Here is a 23,609-nt window from a genome sequence, read left to right on the forward strand (position 1 = left end):
TACCTGCGTGACATCCGAGTCCAAGAAAATCAACAATGTGGAATGGCTTACTTGGATAATTGTTCATTAAACAAAAAGAAGGGAATAAGAACAGTCCCTTATACCAAATTGACCTTACCACGTGGGAGATTATAGCTACCTGCGTGTCATCCGAGTCCATGAAAATCAACAATGTGGAATGGCTTACTTGGATAATTGATCATTATACAAAAAGAAGGGAATAAGAAAAGTCCCTTATACCAATGTGATTTCCTTAGACACGTGTGTCAAGCTTTCGTCACTGAGCAATACGATGAGAAGTGTTAGAATGAGAAAAATTGAAGGAAATAACTAACAAATGAAATCAACAACAGAAGTCAGTCGTGCATTTGTGGTTACAGCAGCAATTTACCTTACCACGTGTGAGATTATAGCTAACTGCGTGACATCCGAGTCCAAGAAAATCAACAATGTGGAATGGCTTACTTGGATAATTGTTCATCAAAAAGGAAAAAGGGAATGAGAACAGTCCCTTATACCAATGTGGTTTCCTTAGACACGTGTGTCAAGCTTTCGTCCCTGTGCAACACGATGAAAAGTGTTAGAATGAGAAACATTGAAGGAAATAACAAACAAATGAAATCAACAACAGAAGTCAGCCGTCCAATTGTGGTTAGAGCAGCAAATGACCTTACCACGTGGGAGATTATAGCTACCCGTGTGTCATCCGAGTCCAAGAAAATAAACAATGTGGAATGGCTTACTTGGATAATTGTTAATTAAACAAAAAGAAGGGAATAAGAACAGTCCCTTATACCAAATTGACCTTACCACGTGGGAGATTATAGCTACCTGCGTGTCATCCGAGTCCATGAAAATCAACAATGTGGAATGGCTTACTTGGATAATTGATCATTATACAAAAAGAAGGGAATAAGAACAGTCCCTTATACCAATGTGATTTCCTTAGACACGTGTGTCAAGCTTTCGTCACTGTGCAATACGATGAGAAGTGTTAGAATGAGAAACATTGAAGGAAATAACTAACAAATGAAATCAACAACAGAAGTCAGTCGTGCATTTGTGGTTACAGCAGCTATTGACCTCACCACGTGGGAGATTATAGCTACCTGCGTGACATCCGAGTCTAAGAAAATCAACAATGTGGATTGGCTTACTTGGATAATTGTTCATTAAACAAAAAGAAGGGAATAAGAACAGTCCCTTATACCAAATTGGTTTCCTTAGACACGTGTGTCAAGCTTTCGTCGCTGTGCAATACGATGAAAAGTGTTAGAATGAGAATCATTGAAGAAAATAACAAACGAATGAAATCAACAATAGAAGTCAGTCGTGCATTTGTGGTTACAGCAGCAATTGACCTTAACTCGTGGGAGATTATAGCTACCTGCGTGACATCCGAGTCCAAGAAAATCAACAATGTGGAATGGCTTACTTGGATAATTGTTCATTAAACAAAAAGAAGGGAATAAGAACAGTCCCTCATACCAAAAAGGTTTCCTTAGACACGTGTGTCAATCTTTCGTCCCTGTGCAATACGATGAAAAGTGTTAGAATGAGAAACATAGAAGGAAATAACAAACAAATGAAAACAACAACAGAAGTCAATCGTGCATTCGTGGTTACAGCAGCAATGGACCTTACCACGTGGAAGATTATAGCTACCTGCGTGACCAATTACTCGGACGAAAGCTTGACACACGTGTCTATTGAAACCACATTGGTATAAGGGACTGTTCTTATTCCCTTCTTTCTGTATAATGATCAATTATCCAAGTAAGCCATTCCACATTGATGATTTTCTTGGACTCGGATGACACGCAGGTAGCTATAATCTTTTACGTGGTAAGGTCAATTGCTGCTGTAACCACAAATGCACGACTGACTTCTGCTGTTGATTTCATTTGTTTGTTATTTCCTTCAATGTTTCTCATTCTTACACTTTTCATCGTATTGCGCAGGGACGAAAGCTTGACACACGTGTCTAAGGAAACAACTTTGGTATAAGGGACTGTTCTTTCTTCATTCTTTCTGTATAATGATCAATTATCCGAGTAAGCCATTCCACATTGTTGATTTTCTTGGACTCGGATGTCACGCAGGTAGCTATAATCTCCCACGTGGTAAGGTCAATTGCTGCTGTAACCACAAATGCACGACTGACTTCTGTTGTTGATTTCATTCGTTTGTTATTTTATTCAATGTTTCTCATTCTAACACTTTTCATCGTAATGCGCAGGGACGAAAGCTTGACACACGTGTCTAAGGAAACAACATTGGTATAAGGACTGTTCTCATTCCCTTCTTTTTGTTTAATGAACAATTATCCAAGTAAGCGATTCCACATTGTTGATTTTCTTGGACTCGGATGTCACGCAGGTAGCTATAATCTCCCACGTGGTAAGGTCAATTGCTGCTGTAACCACAAATGCACGACTGACACCTGTTGTTGATTTCATTTGTTAGTTATTTCCTTCAATGTTTCTCATTCTAACCGTTTTCATCGTATTACACAGTGACGAAAGCTTGACTTACGTGTCTAAGGAAGCCACATTGGTATGAGGGCTTGTTCTTACTCCCTTTTTTTTTTTTGATGAACAATTATCCAAGTGGGCCATTCCACATTGTTGATTTTCTTGGACTCGGATGTCACGCAGGTAGCTATAATCTCCCACGTGGTAAGGTCAATTGCTGCTCTAACCACAAATGCTCGACTGACTTCTGTTGTTGATTTCATTTGTTTGTTATCTCCTTCTATGTTTCTCTTTCTAACACTTTTCATCGTATTGCGCAGGGACGAAAGCTTGACACACGTATCTAAGGAAATAACTTTGGTATAAGGACTGTTCTCATTCCCTTCTTTTTGTTTAATGAACAATTATCCAAGTAAGCGATTCCACATTGTTGATTTTCTTGGACTCGGATGTCACGCAGGTAGCTATGATCTCCCACGTGGTAAGGTCAATTGCTGCTGTAACCACAAATGCACGACTGACTTCTGTTGTTGATTTCATTCGTTTGTTATTTTCCTCAATGTTTCTCATTCTAACACTTTTCATCGTATTGCACAGGGACGAAAGCTTGACAAACGTGTCTAAGGAAACCACTTTGGTATGAGGAACTGTTCTTATTCCCTTCTTTTTGTTTAATGATTAATTATCCAAGTAAGCCATTCCACATTTTTGATTTTCATGGACTCGGATATCACGCAGGTAGTTATAATCTCCCACGTGGTAAGGTCCATTGCTGCTGTAACCACGAATGCACGATTGACTTCTGTTGTTGATTTCATTTGTTTGTTATTTCCTTCTATGTTTCTCATTCTAACACTTTTCATCGTATTGCACAGGGACGAAAGCTTGACACACGTGTCTAAGGAAACCACATTGGTATAGGGGACTGTTCTTATTCCCTTTTTTCATTTTGATGAACAATTATCCAAGTAAGCCATTCCACATTGTTGATTTTCTTGGACTCGGATGTCACGCAGGTAGCTATAATCTTCCACGTGTTAAGGTCAATTGCTGCTGTAACCACAAGTGCACGACTGACTCCTGTTGTTGATTTCATTCGTTTGTTATTTTCTTCAATGTTTCTCATTCTAACACTTTTCATTGTATTGCACAGGGATGAAAGCTTGACACACGTGTCTAAGGAAACCAATTTGGTATAAGGGACTGTTTTTATTCCCTTCTTTTTGTTTAATGAACAATTATCCAAGTAAGCCATTCCACATTGTTGATTTTCTTAGACTCGGATGTCCCGCAGGTAGCTTTAATCTCCCACGTGGTGAGGTCAATTGCTGCTGTAACCACAAATGCACGACTGACTTCTGTTGTTGATTTCATTTGTTTGTTATTTCCTTCAATGTTTCTCATTCTAACACATCGTATTGCACAGGGACGAAAGCTTGACACACGTGTCTAAGGAAATCACAGTGGTATAAGGGACTGTTCTTATTCCCTTCTTTTTGTTTAATGAACAATTATCCAAGTAAGCCATTCCACATTGTTTATTTTCTTGGACTCGGATGACACACGGGTAGCAATAATCTCCCACGTGGTAAGGTCATTTGCTGCTCTAACCACAATTGGACGGCTGACTTCTGTTGTTGATTTCATTTGTTTGTTATTTCCTTCAATGTTTCTCATTCTAACACTTCTCATCGTATTGCACATTGACGAAAGCTTGACACACGTGTCTATGGAAACCACATCAGTATAAGGGACTGTTCTTATTCCCTTCTTTCTGTATAATGATCAATTATCCAAGTAAGCCATTCCACATTGTTGATTTTCATGGACTCGGATGACACGCAGGTAGCTATAATCTCCCACGTGGTAAGGTCAATTTGGTATAAGGGACTGTTCATATTCCCTTCTTTTTGTTTAATGAACAATTATCCAAGTAAGCCATTCCACATTGTTGATTTTCTTGAACTCGGATGTCACGCAGGTAGCTATAATCTCCCTCGTGGTGAGGTCCATTGCTGCTGTAACCACGAATGCACGACTGACTTCTGTTGTTGATTTCATTTGTTTGTTATTTCCTTCTATGTTTCTCATTCTAACACTTTTCATCGTATTGCACAGGGACGAAAGCTTGACACACGTGTCTAAGGAAACCACATTGGTATAAGGGACTGTTCTCATTCCCTTTTTTTTTTTTGATGAACAATTATCCAAGTAAGCCATTCCACATTGTTTATTTTCTTGGACTCGGATGTCACGCAGGTAGCTATAATCTCTCATGTGGTAAGGTCATTTGCTGCTCTAACCACAATTGGACGGCTGACTTCTGTTGTTGATTTCATTTGTTTGTTATTTCCTTCTATGTTTCTCATTCTAACACTTTTCATCGTATTGCACAGGGACGAAAGCTTGACACACGTGTCTAAGGAAACCACATTGGTATAAGGGACTGTTCTTATTCCCTTCTTTTTGTTTAATTAACAATTATCCAAGTAAGCCATTCCACATTGTTTATTTTCTTGGACTCGGATGACACACGGGTAGCTATAATCTCCCACGTGGTAAGGTCATTTGCTGCTCTAACCACAATTGGACGGCTGACTTCTGTTGTTGATTTCATTTGTTTGTTATTTCCTTCAATGTTTCTCATTCTAACACTTCTCATCATATTGCACAGGGACGAAAGCTTGACACACGTGTCTATGGAAACCACATTGGTATTAGGGAATGTTCTTATTCCCTTCTTTCTGTATAATGATCAATTATCCAAGTAAGCCATTTCACATTGTTGATTTTCATGGACTCGGATGACACGCGGGTAGCTATAATCTCCCACGTGGTAAGGTCAATTTGGTATAAGGGACTGTTCTTATTCCCTTCTTTTTGTTTAATTACCAATTATCCAAGTAAGCCATTCCACATTGTTGATTTTCTTGGACTCGGATGACACGCGGGTAGCTATAATCTCCCACGTGGTAAAGTCAATTGCTGCTGTAACCACAATTGGACGGCTGACTTCTGTTGTTGATTTCATTTGTTTGTTATTTCCTTCAATGTTTCTCATTCAAACACTTCTCATCGTATTGCACAGGGACGAAAGCTTGACACACGTGTCTATGGAAAACACATTGGTATAAGGGACTGTTCTTATTCCCTTCTTTCTGTATAATGATCAATTATCCAAGTAAGCCATTCCACATTGTTGATTTTCTTGGACTCGGATGACACGCAGGTAGCTATAATCTCCCACGTGGTAAGGTCAATTGCTGCTGTAACCACAAATGCACGACTGACTTCTGTTGTTGATTTCATTTGTTAGTTATTTCCTTCAATGTTTCTCATTCTAACTCTTTTCAACGTATTACACAGGGAAGAAAGCTTGACACACGTGTCTAAGGAAACCACTTTGGTATAAGGGACTGTTCTTATTCCCTTCTTTTTGTTTAATTACCAATTATCCAAGTAAGCCATTCCACATTGTTGATTTTCTTGGACTCGGATGACACGCAGGTAGCTATAATCTCCCACGTGGTAAAGTCAATTGCTGCTGTAACCACAATTGGACGGCTGACTTCTGTTGTTGATTTCATTTGTTTGTTATTTCCTTCAATGTTTCTCATTCTAACACTTTTCATCGTATTGCACAGGGATGAAAGCTTGACACACGTGTCTAAGGAAACCACTTTGGTATAAGGGACTGTTCTTATCCCTTCTTTTTGTTTAATGAACAATTATCCAAGTATGCCATTTCACATTGTTGATTTTCTTGGACTCGGATGTCACGCAGGTAGCTTTAATCTCCCACGTGGTAAGGTCAATTGCTGCTGTAACCACAAATGCACGACTGACTTCTGCTGTTGATTTCATTTGTTTGTTATTTCCTTCAATGTTTCTCATTCTTACACTTTTCATCGTATTGCGCAGGGACGAAAGCTTGACACACGTGTCTAAGGAAACAACTTTGGTATAAGGGACTGTTCTTTCTTCATTCTTCCTGTATAATGATCAATTATCCGAGTAAGCCATTCCACATTGTTGATTTTCTTGGACTCGGATGTCACGCAGGTAGCTATAATCTCCCACGTGGTAAGGTCAATTGCTGCTGTAACCACAAATGCACGACTGACTTCTGTTGTTGATTTCATTCGTTTGTTATTTTATTCAATGTTTCTCATTCTAACACTTTTCATCGTAATGCGCAGGGACGAAAGCTTGACACACGTGTCTAAGGAAACAACATTGGTATAAGGACTGTTCTCATTCCCTTCTTTTTGTTTAATGAACAATTATCCAAGTAAGCGATTCCACATTGTTGATTTTCTTGGACTCGGATGTCACGCAGGTAGCTATAATCTCCCACGTGGTAAGGTCAATTGCTGCTGTAACCACAAATGCACGACTGACACCTGTTGTTGATTTCATTTGTTAGTTATTTCCTTCAATGTTTCTCATTCTAACCGTTTTCATCGTATTACACAGTGACGAAAGCTTGACTTTCGTGTCTAAGGAAGCCACATTGGTATGAGGGCTGGTTCTTACTCCCTTTTTTTTTTTTGATGAACAATTATCCAAGTGGGCCATTCCACATTGTTGATTTTCTTGGACTCGGATGTCACGCAGGTAGCTATAATCTCCCACGTGGTAAGGTCAATTGCTGCTCTAACCACAAATGCTCGACTGACTTCTGTTGTTGATTTCATTTGTTTGTTATCTCCTTCTATGTTTCTCTTTCTAACACTTTTCATCGTATTGCGCAGGGACGAAAGCTTGACACACGTGTCTAAGGAAATAACTTTGGTATAAGGACTGTTCTCATTCCCTTCTTTTTGTTTAATGAACAATTATCCAAGTAAGCGATTCCACATTGTTGATTTTCTTGGACTCGGATGTCACGCAGGTAGCTATGATCTCCCACGTGGTAAGGTCAATTGCTGCTGTAACCACAAATGCACGACTGACTTCTGTTGTTGATTTCATTCGTTTGTTATTTTCCTCAATGTTTCTCATTCTAACACTTTTCATCGTATTGCACAGGGACGAAAGCTTGACAAACGTGTCTAAAGAAACCACTTTGGTATGAGGGACTGTTCTTATTCCCTTCTTTTTGTTTAATGATTAATTATCCAAGTAAGCCATTCCACATTTTTGATTTTCATGGACTCGGATATCACGCAGGTAGTTATAATCTCCCACGTGGTAAGGTCCATTGCTGCTGTAACCACGAATGCACGATTGACTTCTGTTGTTGATTTCATTTGTTTGTTATTTCCTTCTATGTTTCTCATTCTAACACTTTTCATCGTATTGCACAGGGACGAAAGCTTGACACACGTGTCTAAGGAAACCAATTTGGTATAAGGGACTGTTTTTATTCCCTTCTTTTTGTTTAATGAACAATTATCCAAGTAAGCCATTCCACATTGTTGATTTTCTTAGACTCGGATGTCCCGCAGGTAGCTTTAATCTCCCACGTGGTGAGGTCAATTGCTGCTGTAACCACAAATGCACGACTGACTTCTGTTGTTGATTTCATTTGTTTGTTATTTCCTTCAATGTTTCTCATTCTAACACATCGTATTGCACAGGGACGAAAGCTTGACACACGTGTCTAAGGAAATCACAGTGGTATAAGGGACTGTTCTTATTCCCTTCTTTTTGTTTAATTAACAATTATCCAAGTAAGCCATTCCACATTGTTTATTTTCTTGGACTCGGATGACACACGGGTAGCTATAATCTCCCACGTGGTAAGGTCATTTGCTGCTCTAACCACAATTGGACGGCTGACTTCTGTTGTTGATTTCATTTGTTTGTTATTTCCTTCAATGTTTCTCATTCTAACACTTCTCATCGTATTGCACATTGACGAAAGCTTGACACACGTGTCTATGGAAACCACATCAGTATAAGGGACTGTTCTTATTCCCTTCTTTCTGTATAATGATCAATTATCCAAGTAAGCCATTCCACATTGTTGATTTTCATGGACTCGGATGACACGCAGGTAGCTATAATCTCCCACGTGGTAAGGTCAATTTGGTATAAGGGACTGTTCATATTCCCTTCTTTTTGTTTAATGAACAATTATCCAAGTAAGCCATTCCACATTGTTGATTTTCTTGAACTCGGATGTCACGCAGGTAGCTATAATCTCCCTCGTGGTGAGGTCCATTGCTGCTGTAACCACGAATGCACGACTGACTTCTGTTGTTGATTTCATTTGTTTGTTATTTCCTTCTATGTTTCTCATTCTAACACTTTTCATCGTATTGCACAGGGACGAAAGCTTGACACACGTGTCTAAGGAAACCACATTGGTATAAGGGACTGTTCTCATTCCCTTTTTTTTTTTTGATGAACAATTATCCAAGTAAGCCATTCCACATTGTTTATTTTCTTGGACTCGGATGTCACGCAGGTAGCTATAATCTCTCATGTGGTAAGGTCATTTGCTGCTCTAACCACAATTGGACGGCTGACTTCTGTTGTTGATTTCATTTGTTTGTTATTTCCTTCTATGTTTCTCATTCTAACACTTTTCATCGTATTGCACAGGGACGAAAGCTTGACACACGTGTCTAAGGAAACCACATTGGTATAAGGGACTGTTCTTATTCCCTTCTTTTTGTTTAATTAACAATTATCCAAGTAAGCCATTCCACATTGTTTATTTTCTTGGACTCGGATGACACACGGGTAGCTATAATCTCCCACGTGGTAAGGTCATTTGCTGCTCTAACCACAATTGGACGGCTGACTTCTGTTGTTGATTTCATTTGTTTGTTATTTCCTTCAATGTTTCTCATTCTAACACTTCTCATCATATTGCACAGGGACGAAAGCTTGACACACGTGTCTATGGAAACCACATTGGTATTAGGGAATGTTCTTATTCCCTTCTTTCTGTATAATGATCAATTATCCAAGTAAGCCATTTCACATTGTTGATTTTCATGGACTCGGATGACACGCGGGTAGCTATAATCTCCCACGTGGTAAGGTCAATTTGGTATAAGGGACTGTTCTTATTCCCTTCTTTTTGTTTAATTACCAATTATCCAAGTAAGCCATTCCACATTGTTGATTTTCTTGGACTCGGATGAAACGCGGGTAGCTATAATCTCCCACGTGGTAAAGTCAATTGCTGCTGTAACCACAATTGGACGGCTGACTTCTGTTGTTGATTTCATTTGTTTGTTATTTCCTTCAATGTTTCTCATTCAAACACTTCTCATCGTATTGCACAGGGACGAAAGCTTGACACACGTGTCTATGGAAAACACATTGGTATAAGGGACTGTTCTTATTCCCTTCTTTCTGTATAATGATCAATTATCCAAGTAAGCCATTCCACAGTGTTGATTTTCTTGGACTCGGATGACACGCAGGTAGCTATAATCTCCCACGTGGTAAGGTCAACTGCTGCTGTAACCACAAATGCACGACTGACTTCTGTTGTTGATTTCATTTGTTAGTTATTTCCTTCAATGTTTCTCATTCTAACTCTTTTCAACGTATTACACAGGGAAGAAAGCTTGACACACGTGTCTAAGGAAACCACTTTGGTATAAGGGACTGTTCTTATTCCCTTCTTTTTGTTTAATTACCAATTATCCAAGTAAGCCATTCCACATTGTTGATTCTCTTGGACTCGGATGACACGCAGGTAGCTATAATCTCCCACGTGGTAAAATCAATTGCTGCTGTAACCACAATTGGACGGCTGACTTCTGTTGTTGATTTCATGTGTTTGTTATTTCCTTCAATGTTTCTCATTCTAACACTTTTCATCGTATTGCACAGGGATGAAAGCTTGACACACGTGTCTAAGGAAACCACTTTGGTATAAGGGACTGTTCTTATCCCTTCTTTTTGTTTAATGAACAATTATCCAAGTATGCCATTTCACATTGTTGATTTTCTTGGACTCGGATGTCACGCAGGTAGCTTTAATCTCCCACGTGGTAAGGTCAATTGCTGCTGTAACCACAAATGCACGACTGACTTCTGCTGTTGATTTCATTTGTTTGTTATTTCCTTCAATGTTTCTCATTCTTACACTTTTCATCGTATTGCGCAGGGACGAAAGCTTGACACACGTGTCTAAGGAAACAACTTTGGTATAAGGGACTGTTCTTACCTCATTCTTTCTGTATAATGATCAATTATCCGAGTAAGCCATTCCACATTGTTGATTTTCTTGGACTCGGATGTCACGCAGGTAGCTATAATCTCCCACGTGGTAAGGTCAATTGCTGCTGTAACCACAAATGCACGACTGACTTCTGTTGTTGATTTCATTCGTTTGTTATTTTATTCAATGTTTCTCATTCTAACACTTTTCATCGTAATGCGCAGGGACGAAAGCTTGACACACGTGTCTAAGGAAACAACATTGGTATAAGGACTGTTCTCATTCCCTTCTTTTTGTTTAATGAACAATTATCCAAGTAAGCCATTCCACATTGTTGATTTTCTTGGACTCGGATGTCACGCAGGTAGCTATAATCTCCCACGTGGTAAGGTCAATTGCTGCTGTAACCACAAATGCACGACTGACACCTGTTGTTGATTTCATTTGTTAGTTATTTCCTTCAATGTTTCTCATTCTAACCGTTTTCATCGTATTACACAGTGACGAAAGCTTGACTTACGTGTCTAAGGAAGCCACATTGGTATGAGGGCTGGTTCTTACTCCCTTTTTTTTTTTTGATGAACAATTATCCAAGTGGGCCATTCCACATTGTTGATTTTCTTGGACTCGGATGTCACGCAGGTAGCTATAATCTCCCACGTGGTAAGGTCAATTGCTGCTCTAACCACAAATGCTCGACTGACTTCTGTTGTTGATTTCATTTGTTTGTTATCTCCTTCTATGTTTCTCTTTCTAACACTTTTCATCGTATTGCGCAGGGACGAAAGCTTGACACACGTGTCTAAGGAAATAACTTTGGTATAAGGACTGTTCTCATTCCCTTCTTTTTGTTTAATGAACAATTATCCAAGTAAGCGATTCCACATTGTTGATTTTCTTGGACTCGGATGTCACGCAGGTAGCTATGATCTCCCACGTGGTAAGGTCAATTGCTGCTGTAACCACAAATGCACGACTGACTTCTGTTGTTGATTTCATTCGTTTGTTATTTTCCTCAATGTTTCTCATTCTAACACTTTTCATCGTATTGCACAGGGACGAAAGCTTGACAAACGTGTCTAAAGAAACCACTTTGGTATGAGGGACTGTTCTCATTCCCTTCTTTTTGTTTAATGAACAATTATCCAAGTAAGCGATTCCACATTGTTGATTTTCTTGGACTCGGATGTCACGCAGGTAGCTATAATCTCCCACGTGGTAAGGTCAATTGCTGCTCTAACCACAAATGCTCGACTGACTTCTGTTGTTGATTTCATTTGTTTGTTATCTCCTTCTATGTTTCTCTTTCTAACACTTTTCATCGTATTGCGCAGGGACGAAAGCTTGACAAACGTGTCTAAAGAAACCACTTTGGTATGAGGGACTGTTCTTATTCCCTTCTTTTTGTTTAATGATTAATTATCCAAGTAAGCCATTCCACATTTTTGATTTTCATGGACTCGGATATCACGCAGGTAGCTATGATCTCCCACGTGGTAAGGTCAATTGCTGCTGTAACCACAAATGCACGACTGACTTCTGTTGTTGATTTCATTCGTTTGTTATTTTCCTCAATGTTTCTCATTCTAACACTTTTCATCGTATTGCACAGGGACGAAAGCTTGACAAACGTGTCTAAAGAAACCACATTGGTATAGGGGACTGTTCTTATTCCCTTTTTTCATTTTGATGAACAATTATCCAAGTAAGCCATTCCACATTGTTGATTTTCTTGGACTCGGATGTCACGCAGGTAGCTATAATCTTCCACGTGTTAAGGTCAATTGCTGCTGTAACCACAAGTGCACGACTGACTCCTGTTGTTGATTTCATTCGTTTGTTATTTTCTTCAATGTTTCTCATTCTAACACTTTTCATTGTATTGCACAGGGATGAAAGCTTGACACACGTGTCTAAGGAAACCAATTTGGTATAAGGGACTGTTTTTATTCCCTTCTTTTTGTTTAATGAACAATTATCCAAGTAAGCCATTCCACATTGTTGATTTTCTTAGACTCGGATGTCCCGCAGGTAGCTTTAATCTCCCACGTGGTGAGGTCAATTGCTGCTGTAACCACAAATGCACGACTGACTTCTGTTGTTGATTTCATTTGTTTGTTATTTCCTTCAATGTTTCTCATTCTAACACATCGTATTGCACAGGGACGAAAGCTTGACACACGTGTCTAAGGAAATCACAGTGGTATAAGGGACTGTTCTTATTCCCTTCTTTTTGTTTAATTAACAATTATCCAAGTAAGCCATTCCACATTGTTTATTTTCTTGGACTCGGATGACACACGGGTAGCTATAATCTCCCACGTGGTAAGGTCATTTGCTGCTCTAACCACAATTGGACGACTGACTTCTGTTGTTGATTTCATTTGTTTGTTATTTCCTTCAATGTTTCTCATTCTAACACTTCTCATCGTATTGCACATTGACGAAAGCTTGACACACGTGTCTATGGAAACCACATCAGTATAAGGGACTGTTCTTATTCCCTTCTTTCTGTATAATGATCAATTATCCAAGTAAGCCATTCCACATTGTTGATTTTCATGGACTCGGATGACACGCAGGTAGCTATAATCTCCCACGTGGTAAGGTCAATTTGGTATAAGGGACTGTTCATATTCCCTTCTTTTTGTTTAATGAACAATTATCCAAGTAAGCCATTCCACATTGTTGATTTTCTTGAACTCGGATGTCACGCAGGTAGCTATAATCTCCCTCGTGGTGAGGTCCATTGCTGCTGTAACCACGAATGCACGACTGACTTCTGTTGTTGATTTCATTTGTTTGTTATTTCCTTCTATGTTTCTCATTCTAACACTTTTCATCGTATTGCACAGGGACGAAAGCTTGACACACGTGTCTAAGGAAACCACATTGGTATAAGGGACTGTTCTCATTCCCTTTTTTTTTTTTGATGAACAATTATCCAAGTAAGCCATTCCACATTGTTGATTTTCTTGGACTCGGATGTCACGCAGGTAGCTATAATCTCTCATGTGGTGAGGTCAATTGCTGCTGTAACCACAAATGCACGACTGACTTCTGTTGTTGATTTCATTTGTTTGTTATTTCCTTCAATGTTTCTCATTCTAACACTTCTCATCGTATTGCACAGGGACGAAAGCTTGACACACGTGTCTATGGAAACCACATTGGTATTAGGGAATGTTCTTATTCCCTTCTTTCTGTATAATGATCAATTATCCAAGTAAGCCATTTCACATTGTTGATTTTCATGGACTCGGATGACACGCGGGTAGCTATAATCTCCCACGTGGTAAGGTCAATTTGGTATAAGGGACTGTTCTTATTCCCTTCTTTTTGTTTAATTACCAATTATCCAAGTAAGCCATTCCACATTGTTGATTTTCTTGGACTCGGATGAAACGCGGGTAGCTATAATCTCCCACGTGGTAAAGTCAATTGCTGCTGTAACCACAATTGGACGGCTGACTTCTGTTGTTGATTTCATTTGTTTGTTATTTCCTTCAATGTTTCTCATTCAAACACTTCTCATCGTATTGCACAGGGACGAAAGCTTGACACACGTGTCTATGGAAAACACATTGGTATAAGGGACTGTTCTTATTCCCTTCTTTCTGTATAATGATCAATTATCCAAGTAAGCCATTCCACATTGTTGATTTTCTTGGACTCGGATGACACGCAGGTAGCTATAATCTCCCACGTGGTAAGGTCAACTGCTGCTGTAACCACAAATGCACGACTGACTTCTGTTGTTGATTTCATTTGTTTGTTATTTCCTTCAATGTTTCTCATTCTAACTCTTTTCAACGTATTACACAGGGAAGAAAGCTTGACACACGTGTCTAAGGAAACCACTTTGGTATAAGGGACTGTTCTTATTCCCTTCTTTTTGTTTAATTACCAATTATCCAAGTAAGCCATTCCACATTGTTGATTCTCTTGGACTCGGATGACACGCAGGTAGCTATAATCTCCCACGTGGTAAAGTCAATTGCTGCTGTAACCACAATTGGACGGCTGACTTCTGTTGTTGATTTCATTTGTTTGTTATTTCCTTCAATGTTTCTCATTCTAACACTTTTCATCGTATTGCACAGGGATGAAAGCTTGACACACGTGTCTAAGGAAACCACTTTGGTATAAGGGACTGTTCTTATCCCTTCTTTTTGTTTAATGAACAATTATCCAAGTATGCCATTTCACATTGTTGATTTTCTTGGACTCGGATGTCACGCAGGTAGCTTTAATCTCCCACGTGGTAAGGTCAATTGCTGCTGTAACCACAAATGCACGACTGACTTCTGTTGTCGATTTCATTTGTTTGTTATTTCTTTCAATGTTTCTCATTCTAACTCTTTTCATCGTATTACACAGGGACGAAAGCTTGAAACACGTGTCTAAGGAAACCACTTTGGTATAAGGGACTGTTCTTATCCCTTCTTTTTGTTTAATGAACAATTATCCAAGTATGCCATTTCACATTGTTGATTTTCTTGGACTCGGATGTCACGCAGGTAGCTTTAATCTCCCACGTGGTAAGGTCAATTGCTGCTGTAACCACAAATGCACGACTGACTTCTGTTGTCGATTTCATTTGTTTGTTATTTCCTTCTATGTTTCTTATTCTAACACTTTTCATCGTATTGCACAGGGACGAAAGCTTGACACACGTGTCTAAGGAAACCACTGTGGTACAAGAGACTGTTCTTATTCCCTTCTTTTTGTTTAATGAACAATTATCCAAGTAAGCCATTCCACATTGTTGATTTTCTTGGACTCGGATGTCACACAGGTAGCTATAATCTCCCACGTGGTAAGGTCAATTGCTGCTGTAACCACAAATACACGACCGACTTCTGTTGTTGATTTCATTCGTTTGTTATTTCCTTCTATGTTTCTCGTTCTAACACTTTTCATCGTATTGCACAGGGACGAAAGCTTGACACACGTGTCTAAGGAAACCATTTTGGTATAAGGGACTGTTCTCATTCCCTTTTTTCTTTTTGATGAACAATTATCCAAGTAAGCCATTCCACATTGTTGATTTTCTTGGACTCGGATGTCACGCAGGTAGCTATAATCTCCCACGTGGTAAGGTAAATTGCTGCTGTAACCACAAATGCACGACTGACTTCTGTTGTTGATTTCATTTGTTTGTTATTTCCCTCTATGTTTCTCATTCTAACACTTTTCATCGTAATGCACAGGGACGAAAGCTTGACACACGTGTCTAAGGAAACCACATTGGTATAAGGACTGTTCTTATTCCCTTCTTTTTGTTTAATGAACAATTATCCAAGTAAGCCATTCCACATTGTTGATTTTCTTGGACTCGGATGTCACGCAGGTAGCTATAATCTCCCACGTGGTAAGGTCAATTGCTGCTGTAACCACAAATGCACGACTGACTCCTGTTGTTGATTTCATTTGTTTGTTTTTTCCTTCTATGTTTCTCATTCTAACACTTTTCATCGTATTGCACAGGGACGAAAGCTTGACACACGTGTCTAAAGAAACCACATTGGTATAAGGACTGTTCTTATTCCCTTCTTTTTGTTTAATGAACAATTATCCAAGTGAGCCATTCCACATTGTTGATTTTCTTGGACTCGGATGTCACGCAGGTAGCTATAATCTCGCACGTGGTAAGGTCAATTGCTGCTGTAACCACAAATGCACGACTGACTTCTGTTGTTGATTTCATTCGTTTGTTATTTTCTTCAATGTTTCTCATTCTAACACTTTTCATCGTATTGCACAGGGACGAAAGCTTGACACACGTGTCTAAGGAAACCACTTTGGTATAAGGGATTGTTCTTATTCTCTTTTTTTTGTTTAATCAACAATAATCCAAGTAGGCCATTCCACATTGTTGATTTTCTTGGACTCGGATGTCACGCAGGTAGCTATAATCTCCCACGTGGTAAGGTCAATTGCTGCTGTAACCACAAATGCACGACTGACTTCTGTTGTTGATTTGATTTGTTTGTTATTTCCTTCTATGTTTCTCATTCTGACACTTTTCATCGTATTGCACATGGACAAAAGCTTGACACACGTGTCTAAGGAAACCACATTGGTATAAGGGACTGTTCTTATTCCCTTCTTTTTGTTTAAGGATCAATTATCCAAGTAAGCCATTCCACATTGTTGATTTTCTTGGACTCGGATGACACGCAGGTAGCTATAATCTTTTACGTGGTAAGGTCAATTGCTGCTGTAACCACAAATACACGACTGACTTCTGTTGTTGATTTCATTTGTTTGTTATTACCTTCTATGTTTCTCATTCTAACACTTTTCATCGTATTACACAGGGACGAAAGCTTGACACACGTGTCTAAGGAAACCACTTTGGTATAAGGGACTGTTCTTATTCCCTTTTTTTTGTTTGATCAACAATTATCCAAGTAGGCCATTCCACATTGTTGATTTTCTTGGACTCGGATGTCACGCAGGTAGCTATAATCTCCCACTTGGTGAGGTCAATTGCTGCTGTAACCACAAATGCACGACTGACTTCTGTTGTTGATTTCATTTTTTTGTTATTTCCTTCAATGTTTCTCATTCTAACTCTTTTCATCGTATTACACAGGGACGAAAGCTTGACTTACGTGTCTTAGGAAGCCACATTGGTATAAGGGACTGTCCTTATTCCCTTCTTTTTGTTTAATGATCAATTATCCAAGTAAGCCATTCCACATTGTTGATTTTCTTGTACTCGGATGACACGCAGGTAGCTATAATCTTTTACGTGGTAAGGTCAATTGCTGCTGTAACCACAAATACACGACTGACTTCTGTTGTTGATTTCATTTGTTTGTTATTTCCTTCTATGTTTCTCATTCTAAAACTTTTCATCGTATTACACAGGGACGAAAGTTTGACACACGTGTCTATGGAAACCACATCGGTATAAGGGACTGTTCGTATTCCATTCTTTCTGTATAATGATCAATTATCCAAGTAAGCCATTCCACATTGTTGATTTTCTTGGACTCGGATGTCACGCAGGTAGCTATAATCTCCCACGTGGTAAGGTCAATTGCTGCTGTAACCACAAAGCACGACTGACTTCTGTTGTTGATTTAATTTTTTTGTTATTTCCTTCAATGTTTCTCATTCTAACACTTTTCATCGTATTGCACAGGAACGAAAGCTTGACACACGTGTCAAAGGAAACCACATTGGTATAAGGGACTGTTCTTATTCCCTTTTTTCTTTTTGATGAACAATTATCCAAATAAGCCATTCCACATTGTTGATTTTCTTGGACTCGGATGTCACGCAGGTAGCTATAATCTCGCACGTGGTAAGGTCAATTGCTGCTGTAACCACAAATGCACGACTGACTTCTGTTGTTGATTTCATTCGTTTGTTATTATCTTCAATGTTTCTCATTCTAACACTTTTCATCGTATTGCACAGGGACGAAAGCTTGACACACGTGTCTAAGGAAACCACTTTGGTATATGGGACTGTTCCTATTCCCTTTTTTTTGTTTAATCAACAATTATCCAAGTAGGCCATTCCACATTGTTGATTTTCTTGGACACGGATGTCACGCAGCTAGCTATAATCTCCCAAGTGGTAAGGTCAATTGCTGCTGTAACCACAAATGCACGACTGACTTCTGTTGTTAATTTCATTTGTTTGTTATTTCCTTCTATGTTTCTCATTCTAACACTTTTCATCGGATTGCACAGGGACGAAAGCTTGACACACGTGTCTAAGCAAACCACCTTGGTATAAGGGATTGTTCTTATTCTCTTTTTTTTGTTTAATCAACAATTATCCAAGTAGGCCATTCCACATTGTTGATTTTCTTGGACACGGATGTCACGCAGCTAGCTATAATCTCCCAAGTGGTAAGGTCAATTGCTGCTGTAACCACAAATGCACGACTGACTTCTGTTGTTGATTTCATTTGTTTGTTATTTCCTTCTATGTTTCTCATTCTAACACTTTTCATCGTATCGCACAGGGACGAAAGCTTGACACACGTGTCTAAGGAAACCACTTTGGTATGAGGGACTGTTCTTATTCCCTTCTTTTTGTTCAATGATCAATTATCCAAGTAAGCCATTCCACATTGTTGATTTTCTTGGACTCGGATGACACGCAGGTAGCTATAATCTTTCACGTGGTAAGGTCAATTGCTGCTGTAACCACAAATACACGACTGACTTCTGTTGTTGATTTCATTTGTTTGTTATTTCCTTCTATGTTTCTCATTCTAACACTTTTCATCGTATTACACAGGGACGAAAGCTTGACACACGTGTCTAAGGAAACCACTTTGGTATAAGGGACTGTTCTTATTCTTTTTTTTTTGTTTGATCAACAATTATCCAAGTAGGCCATTCCACATTGTTGATTTTCTTGGACTAGGGTGTCACGCAGCTAGCTATAATCTCCCACGTGGTGAGGTCAATTGCTGCTGTAACCGCAAATGCACGACTGACTTCTGTTGTTGATTTCATTTGTTTGTTATTTCCTTCTATGTTTCTCATTCTAACACTTTTCATCGTATTACACAGGGACGAAAGCTTGACACACGTGTCTAAGGAAACCACTTTGGTATAAGGGACTGTTCTCATTCCATTCTTTCTGTATAATGATCAATTATCCAAGTAAGCCATTCCACATTGTTGATTTTCTTGGACTCGGATGTCACGTAGGTAGCTATAATCTCCCACGTGGTAAATTCAATTGCTGCTGTAACAACAAATGCACGACTGAATTCTGTTGTTGATTTCATTTGTTTGTTAATTCCTTCAATGTTTCTCCTTCTAACTCTTTTCATCGTATTACACAGGGACGAAAGCTTGACTTACGTGTCTAAGGAAGCCACATTGGTATGAGGGACTGTTCTCATTCCCTTTTTTCCTTTTGATGAACAATTATTCAAGTAAGCCATTCCACATTGTTGATTTTCTTGGACTAGGATGTCACGCAGCTAGCTATAATCTCCCACGTGGTAAGGTCAATTGCTGCTGTAACCACAAATGCACGACTGACTTCTGTTGTTGATTTCATTTGTTTGTTATTTCCTTCTATGTTTCTCATTCTAACACTTTTCATCGTATTCCACAGGGACGAAAGCTTGACACACGTGTCTAAGGAAACCACTTTGGTATAAGGGAAGTTCTTATTCTCTTTTTTTTTGTTTGATCAACAATTATCTAAGTAGGCCATTCCACATTGTTGATTTTCTTGGACTCGGATGTCACGCAGGTAGCTATAATCTTTTACGTGGTGAGGTCAATTGCTGCTGTAACCACAAATGCACGACTGACTTCTGTTGTTGATTTCATTTGTTTGTTATTTCCTTCAATGTTTCTCATTCTGACACTTTTCATCGTATTACACAGGGACGAATGCTTGACACACGTGTCTAAGGAAACCACTTTGGTATATGGGACTGTTCCTATTCCCTTTTTTTTGTTTAATCAACGATTATCCAAGTAGGCCATTCCACATTGTTGATTTTCTTGGACTCGGATGACACGCAGCTAGCTATAATCTTTTACGTGGTGAGGTCAATTGCTGCAGTAACCACAAATGCACGACTGACTTCTGTTGTTGATTTGATTTGTTTGTTATTCCCTTCTATGTTTCTCTTTCTAACACTTTTCATCGTATTGCACAGGGACGAAAGCTTGACACAAGTGTCTAAGGAAACCACATTGGTATAAGGGACTGTTCTTATTCCCTTTTTTTTTTGATGAACAATTATCCAAATAAGCCATTCCACATTGTTGATTATCTTGGACTAGGATGTCACGCAGCTAGCTATAATCTCCCACGTGGTAAGGTCAATTGCTGCTGTAATCACAAATGCACGACTGACTTCTGTTGTTGATTTCATCTGTTTGTTATTTCCTTCTATGTTTCTCATTCTAACACTTTTCATCGTATTGCACAGGGACGAAAGCTTGACACACGTGTCTAAGGAAACCACTTTGGTATAAGGGACTGTTCTTATTCCCTTCTTTTTGTTTAATGAACAATTATCCAAATAAGCCATTCCACATTGTTGATTTTCTTGGACTCGGATGACACGCAGGTAGCTATAATCTTTTACGTGGTGAGGTCAATTGCTGCTGTAACCACAAATGCACGACTGACTTCTGTTGTTGATTTCATTTGTTTGTTATTTCCTTCAATGTTTCTCATTCTAACACTTTTCATCGTATTACACAGGGACGAATGCTTGACACACGTGTCTAAGGAAACCACTTTGGTATATGGGACTGTTCCTATTCCCTTTTTTTTGTTTAATCAACGATTATCCAAGTAGGCCATTCCACATTGTTGATTTTCTTGGACTCGGATGACACGCAGCTAGCTATAATCTCCCAAGTGGTAAGGTCAATTGCTGCTGTAACCACAAATGCACGACTGACTTCTGTTGTTGATTTCATTTGTTTGTTATTTCCTTCTATGTTTCTCATTCTAACTCTTTTCATCGTATTACACAAGGACGAAAGCTTGACACACATGTCTAAGGAAACCACTTTGGTAAAAGGGACTTTTCTTATTCATTTTTTTTTGTTTGATCAACAATTATCCAAGTAGGCCATTCCACATTGTTGATTTTCTTGGACACGGATGTCACGCAGCTAGCTATAATCTCCCAAGTGGTAAGGTCAATTGCTGCTGTAACCACAAATGCACGACTGACTTCTGTTGTTAATTTCATTTGTTTGTTATTTCCTTCTATGTTTCTCATGTTAACACTTTTCATCGGATTGCACAGGGACGAAAGCTTGACACACGTGTCTAAGGAAACCACCTTGGTAAAAGGGATTGTTCTTATTCTCTTTTTTTTGTTTAATCAACAATTATCCAAGTAGGCCATTCCACATTGTTGATTTTCTTGGACACGGATGTCACGCAGCTAGCTATAATCTCCCAAGTGGTAAGGTCAATTGCTGCTGTAACCACAAATGCACGACTGACTTTAGTTGTTGATTTCATTTGTTTGTTATTTCCTTCTATGTTTCTCATTCTAACACTTTCCATCGTATCGCACAGGTACGAAAGCTTGACACACGTGTCTAAGGAAACCACTTTGGTATATGGGACTGTTCCTATTCCCTTTTTTTTGTTTAATCAACAATTATCCAAGTAGGCCATTCCACATTGTTGATTTTCTTGGACTCGGATGACACGCAGGTAGCTATAATCTTTCACGTGGTAAGGTCAATTGCTGCTGTAACCACAAATACACGACTGACTTCTGTTGTCGATTTCATTTGTTTGTTATTTCCTTCTATGTTTCTCATTCTAACACTTTTCATCGTATTACACAGGGACGAAAGCTTGACACACGTGTCTAAGGAAAACACTTTGGTATATGGGACTGTTCCTATTCCCTTTTTTTTGTTTAATCAACGATTATCCAAGTAGGCCATTCCACATTGTTGATTTTCTTGGACTCGGATGACACGCAGCTAGCTATAATCTCCCAAGTGGTAAGGTCAATTGCTGCTGTAACCACAAATGCACGACTGACTTCTGTTGTTGATTTCATTTGTTTGTTATTTCCTTCTATGTTTCTCATTCTAACACTTTTCATCGTATTACACAGGGACGAAAGCTTGACACACGTGTCTAAGGAAACCACTTTGGTGTATGGGAATGTTCCTATTCCCTTTTTTTTGTTTAATCAACAATTATCCAAGTAGGCCATTCCACATTGTTGATTTTCTTGGACTCGGATGACACGCAGGTAGCTATAATCTTTCACGTGGTAAGGTCAATTGCTGCTGTAACCACAAATGCACGACTGACTTCTGTTGTTAATTTCATTTGTTTGTTATTTCCTTCTATGTTTCTCATTCTAACACTTTTCATCGGATTGCACAGGGACGAAAGCTTGACACACGTGTCTAAGGAAACCACTTTGGTATGAGGGACTGTTCTTATTCCCTTCTTTTTGTTTAATGATCAATTATCCAAGTAAGCCATTCCACATTGTTGATTTTCTTGGACTCGGATGACACGCAGGTAGCTATAATCTTTCACGTGGTAAGGTCAATTGCTGCTGTAACCACAAATGCACGACTGACTTCTGTTGTTGATTTCATTTGTTTGTTATTTCCTTCTATGTTTCTCATTCTAACACTTTTCATCGTATTACACAGGGACGAAAGCTTGACACACGTGTCTAAGGAAACCACTTTGGTATAAGGGACTGTTCTTATTCCTTTTTTTTTGTTTGATCAACAATTATCCAAGTAGGCCATTCCACATTGTTGATTTTCTTGGACTCGGATGACACGCAGGTAGCTATAATCTTTCACGTGGTAAGGTCAATTGCTGCTGTAACCACAAATACACGACTGACTTCTGTTGTTGATTTCATTTGTTTGTTATTTCCTTCTATGTTTCTCATTCTAACACTTTTCATCGTATTACACAGGGACGAAAGCTTGACACACGTGTCTAAGGAAACCACTTTGGTATAAGGGACTGTTCTTATTCCCTTTTTTTTGTTTGATCAACAATTATCCAAGTAGGCCATTCCACATTGTTGATTTTCTTGGACTAGGGTGTCACGCAGCTAGCTATAATCTCCCACGTGGTGAGGTCAATTGCTGCTGTAACCGCAAATGCACGACTGACTTCTGTTGTTGATTTCATTTGTTTGTTATTTCCTTCTATGTTTCTCATTCTAACACTTTTCATCGGATTGCACAGGGACGAAAGCTTGACACACGTGTCTAAGGAAACCACTTTGGTATGAGGGACTGTTCTTATTCCCTTCTTTTTGTTTAATGATCAATTATCCAAGTAAGCCATTCCACATTGTTGATTTTCTTGGACTCGGATGACACGCAGGTAGCTATAATCTTTCACGTGGTAAGGTCAATTGCTGCTGTAACCACAAATACACGACTGACTTCTGTTGTTGATTTCATTTGTTTGTTATTTCCTTCTATGTTTCTCATTCTAACACTTTTCATCGTATTACACAGGGACGAAAGCTT

The sequence above is a fragment of the Harmonia axyridis genome, chromosome 6 (assembly GCF_914767665.1).
Source record: "Harmonia axyridis chromosome 6, icHarAxyr1.1, whole genome shotgun sequence".
Taxonomy (NCBI): Eukaryota; Metazoa; Arthropoda; class Insecta; order Coleoptera; family Coccinellidae; genus Harmonia; species Harmonia axyridis.